Source organism: Schistocerca gregaria, chromosome 10, assembly GCF_023897955.1.
Source record: "Schistocerca gregaria isolate iqSchGreg1 chromosome 10, iqSchGreg1.2, whole genome shotgun sequence".
In the NCBI taxonomy this organism is placed as follows: Eukaryota; Metazoa; Arthropoda; class Insecta; order Orthoptera; family Acrididae; genus Schistocerca; species Schistocerca gregaria.
Window position 1 is genome coordinate 38,684,319 of NC_064929.1, and position 18,182 is coordinate 38,702,500.

Sequence of the window (18,182 nt, forward strand, 5' to 3'; positions counted from 1 at the left end):
TTTTTTTTTTTTAAAAAAAAAAATTCTTTATTTCCATAAACAATGCTAATTTTACATCTAGCCCACTGCCTTATTTGATTAGTGGGCCAAGTTAGTTATACAAGGGTAATTAGCAGCTAATTCTAAGTTCTATGTAGTAACTAGTTAGTATATAAGTGAACAGTAAGCAATGGGCAACATTATTGTTAGTCTACTACATTTAATCTTTAGACTAGTTACTAATCCTACAGCGTTACAGTTGTGTCAGCTAATTTATATAAACCTACTGTAGAGCCTTGCTCATTGAGCTAACCCCAATGAGCGTGCCCCTGACACTGGGCAGGCCGAGATGGTGATCGCTGCAGGTTACTAATAATAATATCTAAAAACTAAGTCCTACAACTAACTTATCCTAATGTCAAGTCCGGTGCGTTGTCTGGTTTGGTAAGGCTGCACCCCACCCCCCCAGAATCCTGTGGCGCGGCGGATTCAGACTGAGGAAGTCGGCCTTTCCGCGCCCAGGCGGTTTGGGAGTAGGGTATCATACTCTATCTGTGTCCTGGTTTATCTCTTTTTGTGCTACTATAGGTCTTTCAGGTAGTCCTTTAGGACTTTCTGAGATACCGCGTTAGCCAGTTTGTTTATGATGTCGAAAGTGTCGCGATGTCTGATTAGTCTAAAAGTGTCGTTGTGTGGTAGTTGGTCCCGCAGTACTGAGGCCACATCATTGAAAAGGGGGCACTCGTAGACTACATGGTCAGGAGTACCCTCCGGAACACCACAGTCACACGCAGGTGTCGCCTTTTTACCAAATCGACATAGATATGTCGAGTACGGTCCATGTCCAGTGAGGAAGTGGATGAGTCCCCGGGATGGATCGAAATGTGACATTTCCATCCTTTCCCTAACATCTGGTAGGAGCTCAAAGGTACGACGCCCTGTTTCTTCGGTTTCCCACGAAAGTTGCCATAGCAGCTCCCCTTTTTTCCTAATTTCTACTTTATTTTCTGTCCTGCTGCCCAGAATTTCCTCGGTTTTTTCCAAATTCCCCTTTTTAGTCCAGTACCAAGCGGCCTGCTCCCGAATTTTGATATCCAGGGGGCAAAGCCCCATAATAACTAACAGGGCTCCTCCCGGTGTAGTTCTGTATGCCCCCACTGATCTCAGGATCATATTTCTCTGCACTCTCCTCACTGTCATGGCGGGCACCACCCTCGTGAGCCTGTGTGCCCAGACTCCGGATCCGTAACCCACTATGGATGTTAGTATACTGTTATGATAGAGTTTGATGAGATGTGGTGGAAGATGAAACCGCTTATGCCCAATGGAGATGAGGTTGTTGAGTACCTGTAAAGCTCTTAGAGTTACGGTTTCAATGTGTCTACTGAAAGTCCACCTTTCATCAATGATGATACCTAGATAGCGTGTCTCACGTCGCCGGAGAACTGGTGATCCATCTATCCTAACAGTTGGGTTACGAGCTAATTGTCCCTTTAGAAGAAGATAGGTAGACTTGGCCGGTGAAATTGTCATTTTTGTCTTGCGGCACCACAGTTGGAGTGTGTTTATTGCTCTCTCGATCTTAGGCTCTATGTCCTCTCGGCTACGGCCGCCGACCAGTAGGAGGAGATCATCTGCGTAGGCTATCACCTCCAGCACTTCGTCACTTTGTTGTAATGTATCTAGTAAGGGTTCCATGTGGATGTCCCAGAACAGCGGACCCAGTACGGAACCCTGGGGACATCCCTTGGTGATAGTTTTCCTTACTCTTGTGCTAGCAGATGATAGCCAGACCTCCCGATCTTCACAATAGCTCCTCAGACAGCCATATAGCGGCCCTGGACACTCCTTCTCCCTTAAGCAGGAGAAGAGCGAAGGCCACCACAGGTTGTCGAAGGCGCCACTTATATCCACCATGATGCCAACAACGTACTTGTACGGGGTAGAGCCGCAGACCTCGGCCGCCAGGGCGATTGCATCAGATGCCGATCGTCCAGACCTGAAGCCAAACTGCCTGTTGCTCATTCCGCACAGCACTCGGTGTGCCGCCAGTCTATCAGCCAGAAGTCTCTCCAGAATCTTCCCAAGCAGATCAAGCAGGCAGATAGGTCTATAAGATTTGGTTTCTGCTGGGTCTTTGTCAGCCCCTTTCTTTATAATTACCACATTTGCCCTCTTCCATATTCGAGGGAACTTTTTCTGCTTGAGGCATTCGTTATATAAATGAGTTAGAGGGGCGACTATCTGGGGGGCCAGGAATTGCACCACTTCCGCCACAATACCGTCTGGCCCAGGAGCTTTTCCTCTCTTCAGGGAATTTATGTGGCCAGCTACCTCTTCTTCTGAGAATGGGTAGACTGCCATATCATTTTCATACGCATTGTTGTTATTCTCCCGCAGCTGCCGTTGTTCATCTGTCTCATCCGCTGTATCATCAGGCAACAGGGAGTGGAGAAGGACCTCAGCAGTTTCCTGCCAAGACCCCGTCATCCGGTCCCCATGCCTGACGGTTGAAAGCTCCATCGGAGAACGGATCTTTTCCCGGACAAGCCTGTAGGGAACTCCCCATGGGTCTAATGCTAGTTGGTTCAGAACAAAGTGTTCCCAACTTTTTGTTCTAACTTCCCGTAGCTGTTTTTGGAAGTTATCTTTGGCTTCCCGGTAAAGCTGCAGCCATCTTTGTCTTTCTTGCCAGACGACACTGCGCTGGTAGTGCCTCCTGAGCCTTCTGACCGACCGGCGCATCTCCTCTAGTTCAGCAGACCATGGTGATGGAGAGGCCGCCATGGCCCTCCTCCTAGTAGGTACGGCTGCCTTGACTGCTCTAGTTATTACTGAGACCAGTTCTTCGGCTCTGTTGTCAACGTCAAAGTGTCTGTGGTCGTCACCTTCTGATATCGGAGGAATGTCGCACTCCCCAGCAAGTCTCTCCCAGTCGGCTCTATTGTAATTGTATTGTATTTCCCACCCCATGGCCCAGCGGCTCTCGCCATCTCCTATGTTGAAAGTAATGAGATTGTGGTCACTTGTAGTGGCATTCTCAACTACTTTCCATTGCTGGATTAGGTATGCTGCGTTTGGCGTAGCCAGGGTCACGTCGATGTTTGTGCCTTGGCCCCCTCCCGCCGCATAGGTCGGAGGGTTGCCTGGCTTGTTAGCCACTACAAGCTGCAAGGCCATGATGGCTTCTTCTGCCTTCTCTCCATTGGGATCCCTGGTGCCGCTGTACCATAAGGGGGATTTGGCATTCATATCGGCAGTCACAAATGTTTTCCGCCCCCGCAACGCCGTGATAGCTGTGGTGAGATGAGCTAGGTGTCTTTCAATATCATCACCATATTGAAAGTATGTGTTGATCATAATAATAGCTCCTGCTGGAGATTGCAGCTCCACGACGTTGCAGTGGCTGGTTGTGAACTGCGTTAGAACTGTAGCCCTTATCAGTTTGTTAGTGATAATAATTGCCGCTTTTGGGTCTTCACCTCTGCAGACGACTTGCCAGGTCGCAGCTGTGAAAGCTATCTTCCCGTTTAGGGAGTACGGCTCCTGCAGGCAGACCACATCCAGTCTCCTCTCCTCCACTTCCCTTCGCAACTCCTGCATGACAAGTCTGCTGTTATGGGTGTTTAGTTGGCCAATGGTGATTTCCGTCATGTAGTTGTCTATGGAGTGTATGTGTGAATCCTGTCATGAGGCCATGTTTTGTTCCAGTCAAATGTGATACGTCCATTTGCCAGAACAGCTTGTCGATAAATTTCATTCAGGTCGAATTTTTCTCCACGTCTGTCAAAGACTTTCTTTAGTAGGTCACGCAGGGCTCCGAAGTCAGTGGGGAGATTCACTGACTTGAGTTGAATTCTGTCCACAGCCTCCATTACCGAGAAGGTGACTCTCTGTCCATATTCATGTCCCACCCGAACCACATGTCTCAAGGCAGTGGTCAGGGTAGTCGGCTGCTCCAGCCTCGCCAGTTGCATGGTGAGTTCCAGGTTTGGATAGACTCTGACTGGATCGACAGGTGGCAGTCTCACTACAGGATCTTTTATTGCATCTGGTTCACTTGAACTAGTTATTTTATTTTCTTGAACTGGTTGTTTTGTTGTTATATTTAATTCTGCTGAGACTGCCACCGTCTCTGGTACAGGATGCCGTTGCCGTAGGTCTTTAGTCGGCCTTGTTTCCCTGCTTGGGGAGGAGGGGAGCGTGACTGCCAGAGGCCTCGTTTGTGTCCCTCTATCCGTAGTGGTAGAGTCGGTTTGAGTGCTTTTATCTACGGTTCTGGTTGTGGTGCCCATGTGCAACCTCAAGAAAAGCTTGAAAGCACTCGCCCTCAGGGCATCCCTCCTCCTTTTGCTAGGGGATTTCCTTTTGGGCATCCTGTTGGCTTTGGTTTGATCAGCCATAGTCTATTCTTGAAATAAGCCTTTGTTCCAGAAGTCTGTAGGTGGGGCAGCTACGTCCCGTGGTACCACAGGGCTTTTTACCCCGTCTCTTGCAGGGGATACAAACCGCCGCAGCCCTACAGTCCTTCCTGACGTGGCCATCCTCGCCACATTTCGAGCAGGCCGACCCCCTGGTACAGTGCCTCAAAACGTGGTCGAGATCTCCACAATTGTGGCAACGCGGTACGACCAGAAAGTCGCGTGTATTAATGGCGTGAAAGCCGACATATAGTCTGCCCATTGCTGTAATTCTTTTCCACATGTGAGCGGAGACCTCGGCAACGTGATGGACCACATCACGGTCCCGAGGCCCGGTTTTGAATCTCAAATTGAAGTTTGCTTTAAATTCTTCTTCTGTCATATCATCAAAATTCTGAGCCTTTATAGATTTTTGCAGTTCTTCATTCGTCATGACTGTTGGTACATCATACAAGATGACCAATGGGTTTCTTTTCCTCGGTGGCTCGCATTTGACCACAGAGTTTAGTTTTGCATTACTTAACAGTTTCTCTTTGTCTTCTTCTGAAGCTACTTCAACAATGACAGAGTTTCTGCTGGGTTTTACCTTATTTATTTTAATTTTGTCTTTAGCTGGATTGATAGTTATCGTAAGCAATTCCTGTATTCTTTTTACGCTAGTGTCTTGACCTGGTAGGGTTCTTAGGAATACCGTTGTGTCAGATCTTTTAGTAACTTTTGCTATGGTATCCTTTGTAGTCTGCGGTTTTGGTGGCGCTTGTGCGACCACCGCCGCCCAGGTCTTTCCGGGTTGTTTCCTTAGTCTCTCATTTTCTTTTGTAAGTTCTTCCACTCGGCCCTCAAGCTTGGCGTTTGCGATAGCCCACGCCGCCAGTTCATTTTTGATTATAGTCAGAGCCGCTTGACTAATTTTACCATTTTTAATATGTTGCTCGAGGAGCAATGATATTCTCGTGTGTCTTTGTAGAACGTTTTCCTCAGTTGCCTGTCCCGACTCGTCCTGAGGAGCGGGTTCAGACATCACGGAAGCTCGCGTTGGCGCACTCGAATCACTCGTTTCTGGTGTAGCCATGATGAACGAGTGATAAAAAAGGGGTGGGAGCCCGTCTCTTGCCCCGGACCGGCTCCTCTGGCATGGGGGGGGACTTCTGCAGCTCGCTCACCGACCTCGCCCCTAGGTCAAGAGCACTCCAGAGCTGCTGGGTTCAGCGCGCCGTTTCCAGCGCACTGGTCCCCCTCGGTGACTTCGTCATCGGCGATTTCACGCGACGCACCCCGGCAACTGCACCCCGCACTCCGGAGAGGCGGATGCACCTCTCGCCCTTCGCCGCCTACTTGCCCGAGTTTCCACCTCTCGGCCAGGGACCCACTCCTACTCAGGTGGCGGGCCGGTCCCCCAGGCGTTCGGCGGTCTGGACCCATCTAACCTGGCCCAGGCGATGTTACCACCACCTGGGTTTGGCAGAACACGCCCCGGATACCCAGGGGCGCGGCGAAGCACCCTTGCCGACACGCGCCGCGATCCCACGCCGACAAACGAGATCGCCGGCATGCAGAGCACCTGTTGTTCTGTGCCCTGCGAAAAGAAGGGACTGATGTATGGTCCCTCGACACAGCTCCCCCTGTGCCATGCACCCTTCGCTTTCGCATCGGGTTGGGTCGCAGCTCTCCCTTTTGTCGCAAGGCAAAAAGCCAAGCTTAACGTCTGGCACCACGGGAAGGCGGAAAGAGCCACTTGGGAAGGAGAGGCTATAAGAGACGCGTCACTTCCCCTGTGAGGACTGCCGCGGCACGCCCGTCTGGAAGCGATACGCCCCAGTGCGAGCCTCCGTGCCTTACGGCGCGCCGGCTACGGGCGGGCCCGCGCCGAACGCGCCGTCAAGCGACCGACCTCACGCCAGACAGATAAAGCATTTGCCAAAGTGGTACGGCATAAGGTGGGACGAGGCAGTCTGAATTATATTCTATAGATGTACTTCTCACAAATATCAGAGCCTCTCGCGGTCGCCGTTGTCGTCGTCGTCGTCGTCCCCGGCGCCGCCGCTTCTGCAGAAGTAGCAAATTGCCATTGTAGCAAATGCGGCGAGGGACACCCTGCCATCGATTCCGAATGCTCAAAGTGTGTGGTCTTGTTTTCCTGTCTATGTTTGGTCGGTCTCGTAAGAGGTTGAATGTAACGAATGGGCGGGAAAGAGTAAGGGGCAGCGGCTGTGTGGAACGAAAACACAATTCCTCAGGGGCGTGAGCGTTTCGATATGAGTCGTATATAAGTTGTACTTGGTCGTCAGTGACCGTGTGGCCTAATGGATAAGGCGTCGGACATCGGATCCGAAGATTGCAGGTTCCAATCCTGTCACGGTCGCGTTTTCCAGTTCTGAAAAAGAAACATACCGTTTTAAAGTAGAAATTGAGCAGTACGAAACCGTCTGAATGTTGCTGTTGACCATTCTGTGCTTGGAGGTGGTCTTTAGCCTGAAACACACACAACAAGACCGGTGTTAACTATCGAAATGGTCGGCAGAGTGCCCTCACCGCGAGTTTGGACTGGTACTTGCACATCTAAAACAACGTCGGAAAGTAACTCGTTCGGCTTTTGAGTCACATCAAGTATGTGTGTTAATTTTGACGCCGCAAGCTCTGCAGATTGTCATGCAATTCCTTTACCTCTCAGAAATGATTATGAAATAAAAGTGAAGAACGTGACGAGTGTGACGTTAGGAAAACATTAGGCAGCATGGAGAGATACTGTATGGGACCACCCAACCCAAACGAGTACAGTGTGATCTGCTACCCAGCTAATATCCAACGAGGCAGCACGGCTAGCTCAGTCGGTAGAGCATGAGACTCTTATTCACAGGGTCGTGGGTTCGAGCCCTACGCTGGGCGGAACGGAATTTTTTTCCGCTGCAGATGTAAATTACCGATTTTCTGATTAACGTGGTGTAATGGAAATAGCAACTTTAAAATTTGCCTACGTCTCCATCAGTCGCAAGAAAACTGTATTTGAAGGTGAAGGTGATTTTGTAGACATGTGTGAAACTCATGTTCTGAAGTGCAGGTGGTTTTGTTTGGAGAGAACATCGGCTACGTGTCAGATGTGTAGCCAAGCAGTAATGGGTCGCCATAGCTGCAAATATTAGTAGAAAATATGAAGTGTTGTCAGCTGAAGTCTGATGATTCAGACGACCGTACGGACGAAGTACGCAAAAGTGCCGCTAGGCGGCGCCTGTTTAGCTCAGTGGTAGAGCATTGGTCTAGTAAACCAGGTTTCGTGAGTTCCATCCTCACAGGAGGAAGACGAATCTTGGAAATCAGTTGCGTATCGTGGCCGTATAGCAAACAGTATCTGTGATGAGGAACAATTAGCGACAGGCGTATTATTAAGAATTACTCTCAGATGGGATTAAGGCGAATGGCGCAGATAAAGCATTTGCCAAAGCAGTACGGCATAAGGTGGGACGAGGCAGTTTGAATTACATTCTATAGATGTACTTCTCCCAAATCTCAGAGCCTCTCGCGGTCGTCGTCGTCGTCGTCGTCGTCGTCGTCGCCGCCGCTTCTGCAGAAGTAGCAAATTGCCATTGTAGCAAATGCGGCGAGGGACACCCTGCCATCGATTCCGAATGCTCAAAGTGTGTGGTCTTGTTTTCCTGTCTATGTTTGGTCGGTCTCGTAAGAGGTTGAATGTAACGAATGGGCGGGAAAGAGTAAGGGGCAGCGGCTGTGTGGAACGAAAACACAATTCCTCAGGGGCGTGAGCGTTTCGATATGAGTCGTATGTAACTTGTACTTGGTCGTCAGTGACCGTGTGGCCTAATGGATAAGGCGTCGGACTTCGGATCCGAAGATTGCAGGTTCGAATCCTGTTACGGTTGCAATTTCCAGTTCTGAAAAAGAAACATACCGTTTTAAAGTAGAAATTGAGCAGTACGAAACCGTCTGAATGTTGCTGTTGACCATTCTGTGCTTGGAGATGGTCTTTAGCCTGAAACACACACATCAAGACCGGTGTTAACTTGCGAAATGGTCGGCAGAGTGCCCTCACCGCGAGTTTTGACTGGTACTTGCACATCTAAAACAACGTCGGAAAGTAACTCGTTCGGCTTTTGAGTCACATCAAGTATGTGTGTTAATTTTGACGCCGCAAGCTCTGCAGATTGTCATGCAATTCCTTTACCTCTCAGAAATGATTATGAAATAAAAGTGAAGAACGTGACGAGTGTGACGTTAGGAAAACATTAGGCAGCATGGAGAGATACTGTATGGGACCACCCAACCCAAACGAGTACAGTGTGATCTGCTACCCAGCAGGTATCCAACGAGGCAGCACGGCTAGCTCAGTCGGTAGAGCATGAGACTATTATTCACAGGGTCGTGGGTTCGAGCCCTACGCTGGGCGGAACGGAAATTTTTTCCGCTGCAGATGTAAATTAACTTTTTTCTGATTAACGTGATGTAATGGAAATAGCAACTTTAAAATTTGCCTACGTCTCCATCAGTCGCAAGAAAACTGTATTTGAAGGTGAAGGTGATTTTGTAGACATGTGTGAAAGTCATGTTCTGTAGTGCAGGTGGTTTTGTTTGGAGAGAACATCGGCTACGTGTCAGATGTGTAGCCAAGCAGTAATGGGTCGCCATAGGTGCAAATATTAGTCGAAAATATGAAGTGTTGTCAGCTGAAGTCTGATGATTCAGACGACCGTACGGACGAAGTACACAAAAGTGCCACTAGGCGGCGCCTGTTTAGCTCAGTGGTAGAGCATTGGTCTAGTAAACCAGGGTTCGTGAGTTCCATCCTCACAGGAGGAAGACGAATCTGGGAAATCAGTTGCGCATCGTGGCCGTATAGCAAACAGTATCTGTGATGAGGAACAATTAGCGACAGGCGTATTATTAAGAATTACTCTCAGATGTGATTAAGGCGAATGGCGCAGATAAAGCATTTGCCAAAGCAGTACGGCATAAGGTGGGACGAGGCAGTCTGAATTACATTTTATAGATGTATTTCTCACAAATCTCAGAGAATGTCGCCGTCGTCGCCGCCGCCGCTTCTGCAGAAGTAGCAAATTGCCATTGTAGCAAATGCGGCGAGGGACACCCTGCCATCGATTCCGAATGCTCAAAGTGTGTGGTCTTGTTTTCCTGTCTATGTTTGGTCGGTCTCGTAAGAGGTTGAATGTAACGAATGGGCGGGAAAGAGTAAGGGGCAGCGGCTGTGTGGAACGAAAACACAATTCCTCAGGGGCGTGAGCGTTTCGATATGAGTCGTATGTAAGTTGTACTTGGTCGTCAGTGACCGTTTGGCCTAATGGATAAGGCGTCGGACTTCGGAACCGAAGATTGCAGGTTCGAATCCTGTTACGGTCGCGTTTTCCAGTTCTGAAAAAGAAACATACCGTTTTAAAGTAGAAATTGAGCAGTACGAAACCGTCTGAATGTTGCTGTTAACCATTCTGTGCTTGGAGATGGTCTTTAGCCTGAAACACACGCAACAAGACCGGTGTTAACTAGCGAAATGGTCGGCAGAGTGCCCTCACCGCGAGTTTTGACTGGTACTTGCACATCTAAAACAACGTCGGAAAGTAACTCGTTCGGCTTTTGAGTCACATCAAGTACGTGTGTTAATTTTGACGCCGCAAGCTCTGCAGATTGTCATGCAATTCCTTTACCTCTCAGAAATGATTATGAAATAAAAGTGAAGAACGTGACGAGTGTGACGTTAGGAAAACATTAGGCAGCATGGAGAGATACTGTATGGGACCACCCAACCCAAACGAGTACAGTGTTATCTGCTACCCAGCAGGTATCCAACGAGGCAGCACGGCTAGCTCAGTCGGTAGAGCATGAGACTCTTATTCACAGGGTCGTGGGTTCGAGCCCTACGCTGGGCGGAACGGAATTTTTTTCCGCTGCAGATGTAAATTACCGATTTTCTGATTAACGTGGTGTAATGGAAATAGCAACTTTAAAATTTGCCTACGTCTCCATCAGTCGCAAGAAAACTGTATTTGAAGGTGAAGGTGATTTTGTAGACATGTGTGAAACTCATGTTCTGAAGTGCAGGTGGTTTTGTTTGGAGAGAACATCGGCTACGTGTCAGATGTGTAGCCAAGCAGTAATGGGTCGCCATAGCTGCAAATATTAGTCGAAAATATGAAGTGTTGTCAGCTCAAGTCTGATGATTCAGACGACCGTACGGACGAAGTAAGCAAAAGTGCCGCTAGGCGGCGCCTGTTTAGCTGAGTGGTAGAGCATTGGTCTAGTAAACCAGGTTTCGTGAGTTCCATCCTCACAGGAGGAAGACGAATCTTGGAAATCAGTTGCGTATCGTGGCCGTATAGCAAACAGTATCTGTGATGAGGAACAATTAGCGACAGGCGTATTATTAAGAATTACTCTCAGATGGGATTAAGGCGAATGGCGCAGATAAAGCATTTGCCAAAGCAGTACGGCATAAGGTGGGACGAGGCAGTCTGAATTACATTCTATAGATGAACTTCTCACAAATCTCAGAGCCTCTCGCGGTCGTCGTCGTCGTCGTCGTCGTCGTCGTCGTCGCCGCCGCCGCTTCTGCAGAAGTAGCAAATTGCCATTGTAGCAAATGCGGCGAGGGACACCCTGCCATCGATTCCGAATGCTCAAAGTGTGTGGTCTTGTTTTCCTGTCTATGTTTGGTCGGTCTCGTAAGAGGTTGAATGTAACGAATGGGCGGGAAAGAGTAAGGGGCAGCGGCTGTGTGGAACGAAAACACAATTCCTCAGGGGCGTGAGCGTTTCGATATGAGTCGTATATAAGTTGTACTTGGTCGTCAGTGACCGTGTGGCCTAATGGATAAGGCGTCGGACATCGGATCCGAAGATTGCAGGTTCGAATCCTATCACGGTCGCGTTTTCCAGTTCTGAAAAAGAAACATACCGTTTTAAAGTAGAAATTGAGCAGTACGAAACCGTCTGAATGTTGCTGTTGACCATTCTGTGCTTGGAGATGGTCTTTAGCCTGAAACACACACAACAAGACCGGTGTTAACTAGCGAAATGGTCGGCAGAGTGCCCTCACCGCGAGTTTTGACTAGCACTTGCACATCTAAATAACGTCGGAAAGTAACTTGTTCGGCTTTTGAGTCACATCAAGTATGTGTGTTAATTTTGACGCCGCAAGCTCTGCAGATTGTCATGCAATTCCTTTACCTCTCAGAAATGATTATGAAATAAAAGTGAAGAACGTGACGAGTGTGACGTTAGGAAAACATTAGGCAGCATGGAGAGATTCTGTATGGGACCACCCAACCCAAACGAGTACAGTGTGATCTGCTACCCAGCAGGTATCCAACGAGGCAGCACGGCTAGCTCAGTCGGTAGAGCATGAGATTATTATTCACAGGGTCCTGGGTTCGAGCCCTACGCTGGGCGGAACGGAAATTTTTTTCCGCTGCAGATGTAAATTAACGTTTTTCTGATTAACGTGATGTAATGGAAATAGCAACTTTAAAATTTGCCTACGTCTCCATCAGTCGCAAGAAAACTGTATTTGAAGGTGAAGGTGATTTTGTAGACATGTGTGAAAGTCATGTTCTGTAGTGCAGGTGGTTTTGTTTGGAGAGAACATCGGCTACGTGTCAGATGTGTAGCCAAGCAGTAATGGGTCGCCATAGCTGCAAATATTAGTCGAAAATATGAAGTGTTGTCAGCTCAAGTCTGATGATTCAGACGACCGTACGGACGAAGTAAGCAAAAGTGCCGCTAGGCGGCGCCTGTTTAGCTCAGTGGTAGAGCATTGGTCTAGTAAACCAGGTTTCGTGAGTTCCATCCTCACAGGAGGAAGACGAATCTTGGAAATCAGTTGCGTATCGTGGCCGTATAGCAAACAGTATCTGTGATGAGGAACAATTAGCGACAGGCGTATTATTAAGAATTACTCTCAGATGGGATTAAGGCGAATGGCGCAGATAAAGCATTTGCCAAAGCAGTACGGCATAAGGTGGGACGAGGCAGTCTGAATTACATTCTATAGATGTACTTCTCACAAATCTCAGAGCCTGTCGTAGTTGTCGTCGTCGTCGTCGTCGTCGTCGCCGCTTCTGCAGAAGTAGCAAATTGCCATTGTAGCAAATGCGGCGAGGGACACCCTGCCATCGATTCCGAATGCTCAAAGTGTGTGGTCTTGTTTTCCTGTCTATGTTTGGTCGGTCTCGTAAGAGGTTGAATGTAACGAATGGGCGGGAAAGAGTAAGGGGCAGCGGCTGTGTGGAACGAAAACACAATTCCTCAGGGGAGTGAGCGTTTCGTGATGATTCGTATATAAGTTGTACGTGGTCTTCAGTGACCGTGTGGCCTAATGGATAAGGCGTCGGACTTCGGATCCGAAGATTGCAGGTTCGAATCCTGTCACGGTCGCGTTTTCCAGTTCTGAAAAAGAAACATACCTTTTTAAAGTAGAAATTGAGCAGTACGAAACCGTCTGAATGTTGCTGTTGACCATTCTGTGCTTGGAGATGGTCTTTAGCCTGAAACACACACAACAAGACCGGTGTTAACTAGCGAAATGGTCGGCAGAGTGCCCTCACCGCGAGTTTTGACTGGTACTTGCACATCTAAAACAACGTCGGAAAGTAACTCGTTCGGCTTTTGAGTCACATCAAGTACGTGTGTTAATTTTGACGCCGCAAGCTCTGCAGATTGTCATGCAATTCCTTTACCTCTCAGAAATGATTATGAAATAAAAGTGAAGAACGTGACGAGTGTGACGTTAGGAAAACATTAGGCAGCATGGAGAGATACTGTATGGGACCACCCAACCCAAACGAGTACAGTGTGATCTGCTACCCAGCAGGTATCCAACGAGGCAGCACGGCTAGCTCAGTCGGTAGAGCATGAGACTCTTATTCACAGGGTCGTGGGTTCGAGCCCTACGCTGGGCGGAACGGAATTTTTTTCCGCTGCAGATGTAAATTACCGATTTTCTGATTAACGTGGTGTAATGGAAATAGCAACTTTAAAATTTGTATACGTCTCCATCAGTCGCAAGAAAACTGTATTTGAAGGAGAAGGTGATTTTGTAGACATGTGTGAAACTCATGTTCTGAAGTGCAGGTGGTTTTGTTTGGAGAGAACATCGGCTACGTGTCAGATGTGTAGCCAAGCAGTAATGGGTCGCCATAGCTGCAAATATTAGTCGAAAATATGAAGTGTTGTCAGCTCAAGTCTGATGATTCAGACGACCGTACGAACGACGTACGCAAAAGTGCCGCTAGGCGGCGCCTGTTTAGCTCAGTGGTAGAGCATTGGTCTAGTAAACCAGGTTTCGTGAGTTCCATCCTCACAGGAGGAAGACGAATCTTGGATATCAGTTGCGTATCGTGGCCGTATAGCAAACAGTATCTGTGATGAGGAACAATTAGCGACAGGCGTATTATTAAGAATTACTCTCAGATGGGATTAAGGCGAATGGCGCAGATAAAGCATTTGCCAAAGCGGTACGGCATAAGGTGGGACGAGGCAGTCTGAATTACATTCTATAGATGTACTTCTCACAAATCTCAGAGCCTCTCGCGGTCGTGGTCGTCGTCGCAGCCGCGGCCGCTTCTGCAGAAGTAGCAAATTGCCATTGTAGCAAATGCGGCGAGGGACACCCTGCCATCGATTCCGAATGCTCAAAGTGTGTGGTCTTGTTTTCCTGTCTATGTTTGGTCGGTCTCGTAAGAGGTTGAATGTAACGAATGGGCGGGAAAGAGTAAGGGGCAGCGGCTGTGTGGAACGAAAACACAATTCCTCAGGGGCGTGAGCGTTTCGATATGAGTCGTATATAAGTTGTACTTGGTCGTCAGTGACCGTGTGGCCTAATGGATAAGGCGTCGGACTTCGGATCCGAAGATTGCAGGTTCGAATCCTGTCACGGTCGCGTTTTCCAGTTCTGAAAAAGGAACATACCGTTTTAAAGTAGAAATTGAGCAGTACGAAACCGTCTGAATGTTGCTGTTGACCATTCTGTGCTTGGAGATGGTCTTTAGCCTGAAACACACACAACAAGACCGGTGTTAACTAGCGAAATGGTCGGCAGAGTGCCCTCACCGCGAGTTTTGACTGGTACTTGCACATCTAAAACAACGTCGGAAAGTAACTCGTTCGGCTTTTGAGTCACATCAAGTATGTGTGTTAATTTTGACGCCGCAAGCTCTGCAGATTGTCATGCAATTCCTTTACCTCTCAGAAATGATTATGAAATAAAAGTGAAGAACGTGACGAGTGTGACGTTAGGAAAACATTAGGCAGCATGGAGAGATACTGTATGGGACCACCCAACCCAAACGAGTACAGTGTGATCTGCTACCCAGCAGGTATCCAACGAGGCAGCACGGCTAGCTCAGTCGGTAGAGCATGAGACTCTTATTCACAGGGTCGTGGGTTCGAGCCCTACGCTGGGCGGAACGGAATTTTTTTCCGCTGCAGATGTAAATTACCGATTTTCTGATTAACGTGGTGTAATGGAAATAGCAACTTTAAAATTTGCCTACGTCTCCATCAGTCGCAAGAAAACTGTATTTGAAGGTGAAGGTGATTTTGTAGACATGTGTGAAACTCATGTTCTGAAGTGCAGGTGGTTTTGTTTGGAGAGAACATCGGCTACGTGTCAGATGTGTAGCCAAGCAGTAATGGGTCGCCATAGCTGCAAATATTAGTAGAAAATATGAAGTGTTGTCAGCTCAAGTCTGATGATTCAGACGACCGTACGGACGAAGTACGCAAAAGTGCCGCTAGGCGGCGCCTGTTTAGCTCAGTGGTAGAGCATTGGTCTAGTAAACCAGGTTTCGTGAGTTCCATCCTCACAGGAGGAAGACGAATCTTGGAAATCAGTTGCGTATCGTGGCCGTATAGCAAACAGTATCTGTGATGAGGAACAATTAGCGACAGGCGTATTATTAAGAATTACTCTCAGATGGGATTAAGGCGAATGGCGCAGATAAAGCATTTGCCAAAGCAGTACGGCATAAGGTGGGACGAGGCAGTCTGAAATACATTGTATAGATGTACTTATCACAAATCTCAGACCCTCTCGCGGTCGTCGTCGTCGTCGTCGTCGCCGCCGCCGCTTCTGCAGAAGTAGCAAATTGCCATTGTAGCAAATGCGGCGAGGGACACCCTGCCATCGATTCCGAATGCTCAAAGTGTGTGGTCTTGTTTTCCTGTCTATGTTTGGTCGGTCTCGTAAGAGGTTGAATGTAACGAATGGGCGAGAAACAGTAAGGGGCAGCGGCTGTGTGGAACGAAAACACAATTCCTCAGGATCGTGAGTGTTTCGAGATGAGTCGTATATAAATTGTACCTGGTCGTCAGTGAAAGTGTGGCGTAATATATAAGGCGTCGGACTTCGGATCCGAAAATTGCAGGTTCGAATTCTGTCACGGTCGTGTTTTTCCAGTTCTGAAAAACAAACATACCGTTTTAATGTAGCAATTGAGCAGTACGAAACCGTCTGAATGTTGCTGTTGACCATTCTGTGCTTGGAGATTGTCTTGTGCCTGAAACACACAACAAGACCGGTGTTAACTAGCGAAATGGTCGGCAGAGTGCCCTCACCGCGAGTTTTGACTAGCATTTGCACATCTAAAACAACGTCGGAAAGTAACTCGTTCGGCTTTTGAGTCACATCAAGTATGTGTGTTAATTTTGACGCCGCAAGCTCTGCAGATTGTCATGCAATTCCTTTACCTCTCAGAAATGATTATGAAATAAAAGTGAAGTACGTGACGAGTGTGACGTTAGGAAAACATTAGGCAGCATGGAGAGATTCTGTATGGGACCACCCAACCCAAACGAGTACAGTGTGATCTGCTACCCAGCAGGTATCCAACGAGGCAGCACGGCTAGCTCAGTCGGTAGAGCATGAGATTATTATTCACAGGGTCGTGGGTTCGAGCCCTACGCTGGGCGGAACGGAAATTTTTTCCGCTGCAGATGTAAATTAACGTTTTTCTGATTAACGTGACGTAATGGAAATAGCAACTTAAAAATTTGCCTACGTCTCCATCAGTCGCAAGAAAACTGTATTTGAAGGTGAAGGTGATTTTGTAGACATGTGTGAAAGTCATGTTCTGTAGTGCAGGTGGTTTTGTTTGGAGAGAACATCGGCTACGTGTCAGATGTGTAGCCAAGCAGTAATGGGTCGCCATAGCTGCAAATATTAGTCGAAAATATGAAGTGTTGACAGCTGAAGTCTGATGATTCAGACGACCGTACGGACGAAGTACACAAAAGTGCCGCTAGGCGGCGCCTGTTTAGCTCAGTGGTAGAGCATTGGTCTAGTAAACCAGGGTTCGTGAGTTCCACCCTCACAGGAGGAAGACGAATCTGGGAAATCAGTTGCGCATCGTGGCCGTATAGCAAACAGTATCTGTGATGAGGAACCATTAGCGACAGGCGTATTGTTAAGAACTACTCTCAGATGTGATTAAGGCAAATGGCGCAGATAAAGCATTTGCCAAAGCAGTACGGCATAAGGTGGGACGAGGCAGTTTGAATTAAATTCTATAAATGTACTTCTTACAAATCTCAGAGCCTCTCGCGGTCGTCGTCGTCGTCGTCGTCGTCGTCGTCGCAGCCGCCGCTTCTGCAGAAGTAGCAAATTGCCATTGTAGCAAATGCGGCGAGGGACACCCTGCCATCGATTCCGAATGCTCAAAGTGTGTGGTCTTGTTTTCCTGTCTATGTTTGGTCGGTCTCGTAAGAGGTTGAATGTAACGAATGGGCGGGAAAGAGTAAGGGGCAGCGGCTGTGTGGAACGAAAACACAATTCCTCAGGGGAGTGAGCGTTTCGTGATGAGTCGTATATAAGTTGTACGTGGTCTTCTGTGACCGTGTGGCCTAATGGATAAGGCGTCGGACTTCGGATCCGAAGATTGCAGGTTCGAATCCTGTCACGGTCGCGTTTTCCAGTTCTGAAAAAGAAACATACCGTTTTAAAGTAGAAATTGAGCAGTACGAAACCGTCTGAATGTTGCTGTTGACCATTCTGTGCTTGGAGATGGTCTTTAGCCTGAAACACACACAACAAGACCGGTGTTAACTAGCGAAATGGTCGGCAGAGTGCCCTCACCGCGAGTTTTGACTGGTACTTGCACATCTAAAACAACGTCGGAAAGTAACTCGTTCGGCTTTTGAGTCACATCAAGTACGTGTGTTAATTTTGACGCCGCAAGCTCTGCAGATTGTCATGCAATTCCTTTACCTCTCAGAAATGATTATGAAATAAAAGTGAAGAACGTGACGAGTGTGACGTTAGGAAAACATTAGGCAGCATGGAGAGATACTGTATGGTACCACCCAACCCAAACGAGTACAGTGTGATCTGCTACCCAGCAGGTATCCAACGAGGCAGCACGGCTAGCTCAGTCGGTAGAGCATGAGACTCTTATTCACAGGGTCGTGGGTTCGAGCCCTACGCTGGGCGGAACGGAATTTTTTTCTGCTGCAGATGTAAATTACCGATTTTCTGATTAACGTGGTGTAATGGAAATAGCAACTTTAAAATTTGCCTACGTCTCCATCAGTCGCAAGAAAACTGTATTTGAAGGTGAAGGTGATTTTGTAGACATGTGTGAAAGTCATGTTCTGAAGTGCAGGTGGTTTTGTTTGGAGAGAACATCGGCTACGTGTCAGATGTGTAGCCAAGCAGTAATGGGTCGCCATAGCTGCAAATATTAGTCGAAAATATGAAGTGTTGTCAGCTCAAGTCTGATGATTCAGACGACCGTACGGACGACGTACGCAAAAGTGCCGCTAGGCGGCG

The 18,182-nt window shown here is 48.0% G+C and overlaps 12 non-coding genes across 12 annotated transcripts; all 12 read left to right on the forward strand.

Annotated features, from left to right (window-relative positions):
- The first annotated feature begins 7,213 nt into the window (after window positions 1–7,213).
- On the forward strand, window positions 7,214–7,286 carry Trnak-cuu (transfer RNA lysine (anticodon CUU)). Its single transcript has one exon. It is a non-coding gene; the product is annotated as a tRNA-Lys (tRNA).
- A 916-nt stretch (window positions 7,287–8,202) lies between these two features.
- Window positions 8,203–8,275, forward strand: Trnar-ucg (transfer RNA arginine (anticodon UCG)). Its single transcript has one exon. It is a non-coding gene; the product is annotated as a tRNA-Arg (tRNA).
- Window positions 8,276–8,726: 451 nt separating this feature from the next.
- Trnan-auu (transfer RNA asparagine (anticodon AUU)) lies at window positions 8,727–8,799 on the forward strand. Its single transcript has one exon. It is a non-coding gene; the product is annotated as a tRNA-Asn (tRNA).
- A 1,419-nt stretch (window positions 8,800–10,218) lies between these two features.
- Window positions 10,219–10,291, forward strand: Trnak-cuu (transfer RNA lysine (anticodon CUU)). Its single transcript has one exon. It is a non-coding gene; the product is annotated as a tRNA-Lys (tRNA).
- A 1,445-nt stretch (window positions 10,292–11,736) lies between these two features.
- On the forward strand, window positions 11,737–11,809 carry Trnan-auu (transfer RNA asparagine (anticodon AUU)). The gene has a single exon. It is a non-coding gene; the product is annotated as a tRNA-Asn (tRNA).
- A 911-nt stretch (window positions 11,810–12,720) lies between these two features.
- Window positions 12,721–12,793, forward strand: Trnar-ucg (transfer RNA arginine (anticodon UCG)). Its single transcript has one exon. It is a non-coding gene; the product is annotated as a tRNA-Arg (tRNA).
- Window positions 12,794–13,244: 451 nt separating this feature from the next.
- On the forward strand, window positions 13,245–13,317 carry Trnak-cuu (transfer RNA lysine (anticodon CUU)). The gene has a single exon. It is a non-coding gene; the product is annotated as a tRNA-Lys (tRNA).
- A 907-nt stretch (window positions 13,318–14,224) lies between these two features.
- Trnar-ucg (transfer RNA arginine (anticodon UCG)) lies at window positions 14,225–14,297 on the forward strand. Its single transcript has one exon. It is a non-coding gene; the product is annotated as a tRNA-Arg (tRNA).
- A 451-nt stretch (window positions 14,298–14,748) lies between these two features.
- On the forward strand, window positions 14,749–14,821 carry Trnak-cuu (transfer RNA lysine (anticodon CUU)). Its single transcript has one exon. It is a non-coding gene; the product is annotated as a tRNA-Lys (tRNA).
- A 1,433-nt stretch (window positions 14,822–16,254) lies between these two features.
- Trnan-auu (transfer RNA asparagine (anticodon AUU)) lies at window positions 16,255–16,327 on the forward strand. Its single transcript has one exon. It is a non-coding gene; the product is annotated as a tRNA-Asn (tRNA).
- A 919-nt stretch (window positions 16,328–17,246) lies between these two features.
- Trnar-ucg (transfer RNA arginine (anticodon UCG)) lies at window positions 17,247–17,319 on the forward strand. The gene has a single exon. It is a non-coding gene; the product is annotated as a tRNA-Arg (tRNA).
- Window positions 17,320–17,770: 451 nt separating this feature from the next.
- Window positions 17,771–17,843, forward strand: Trnak-cuu (transfer RNA lysine (anticodon CUU)). The gene has a single exon. It is a non-coding gene; the product is annotated as a tRNA-Lys (tRNA).
- The last annotated feature ends 339 nt before the right edge of the window (window positions 17,844–18,182 follow it).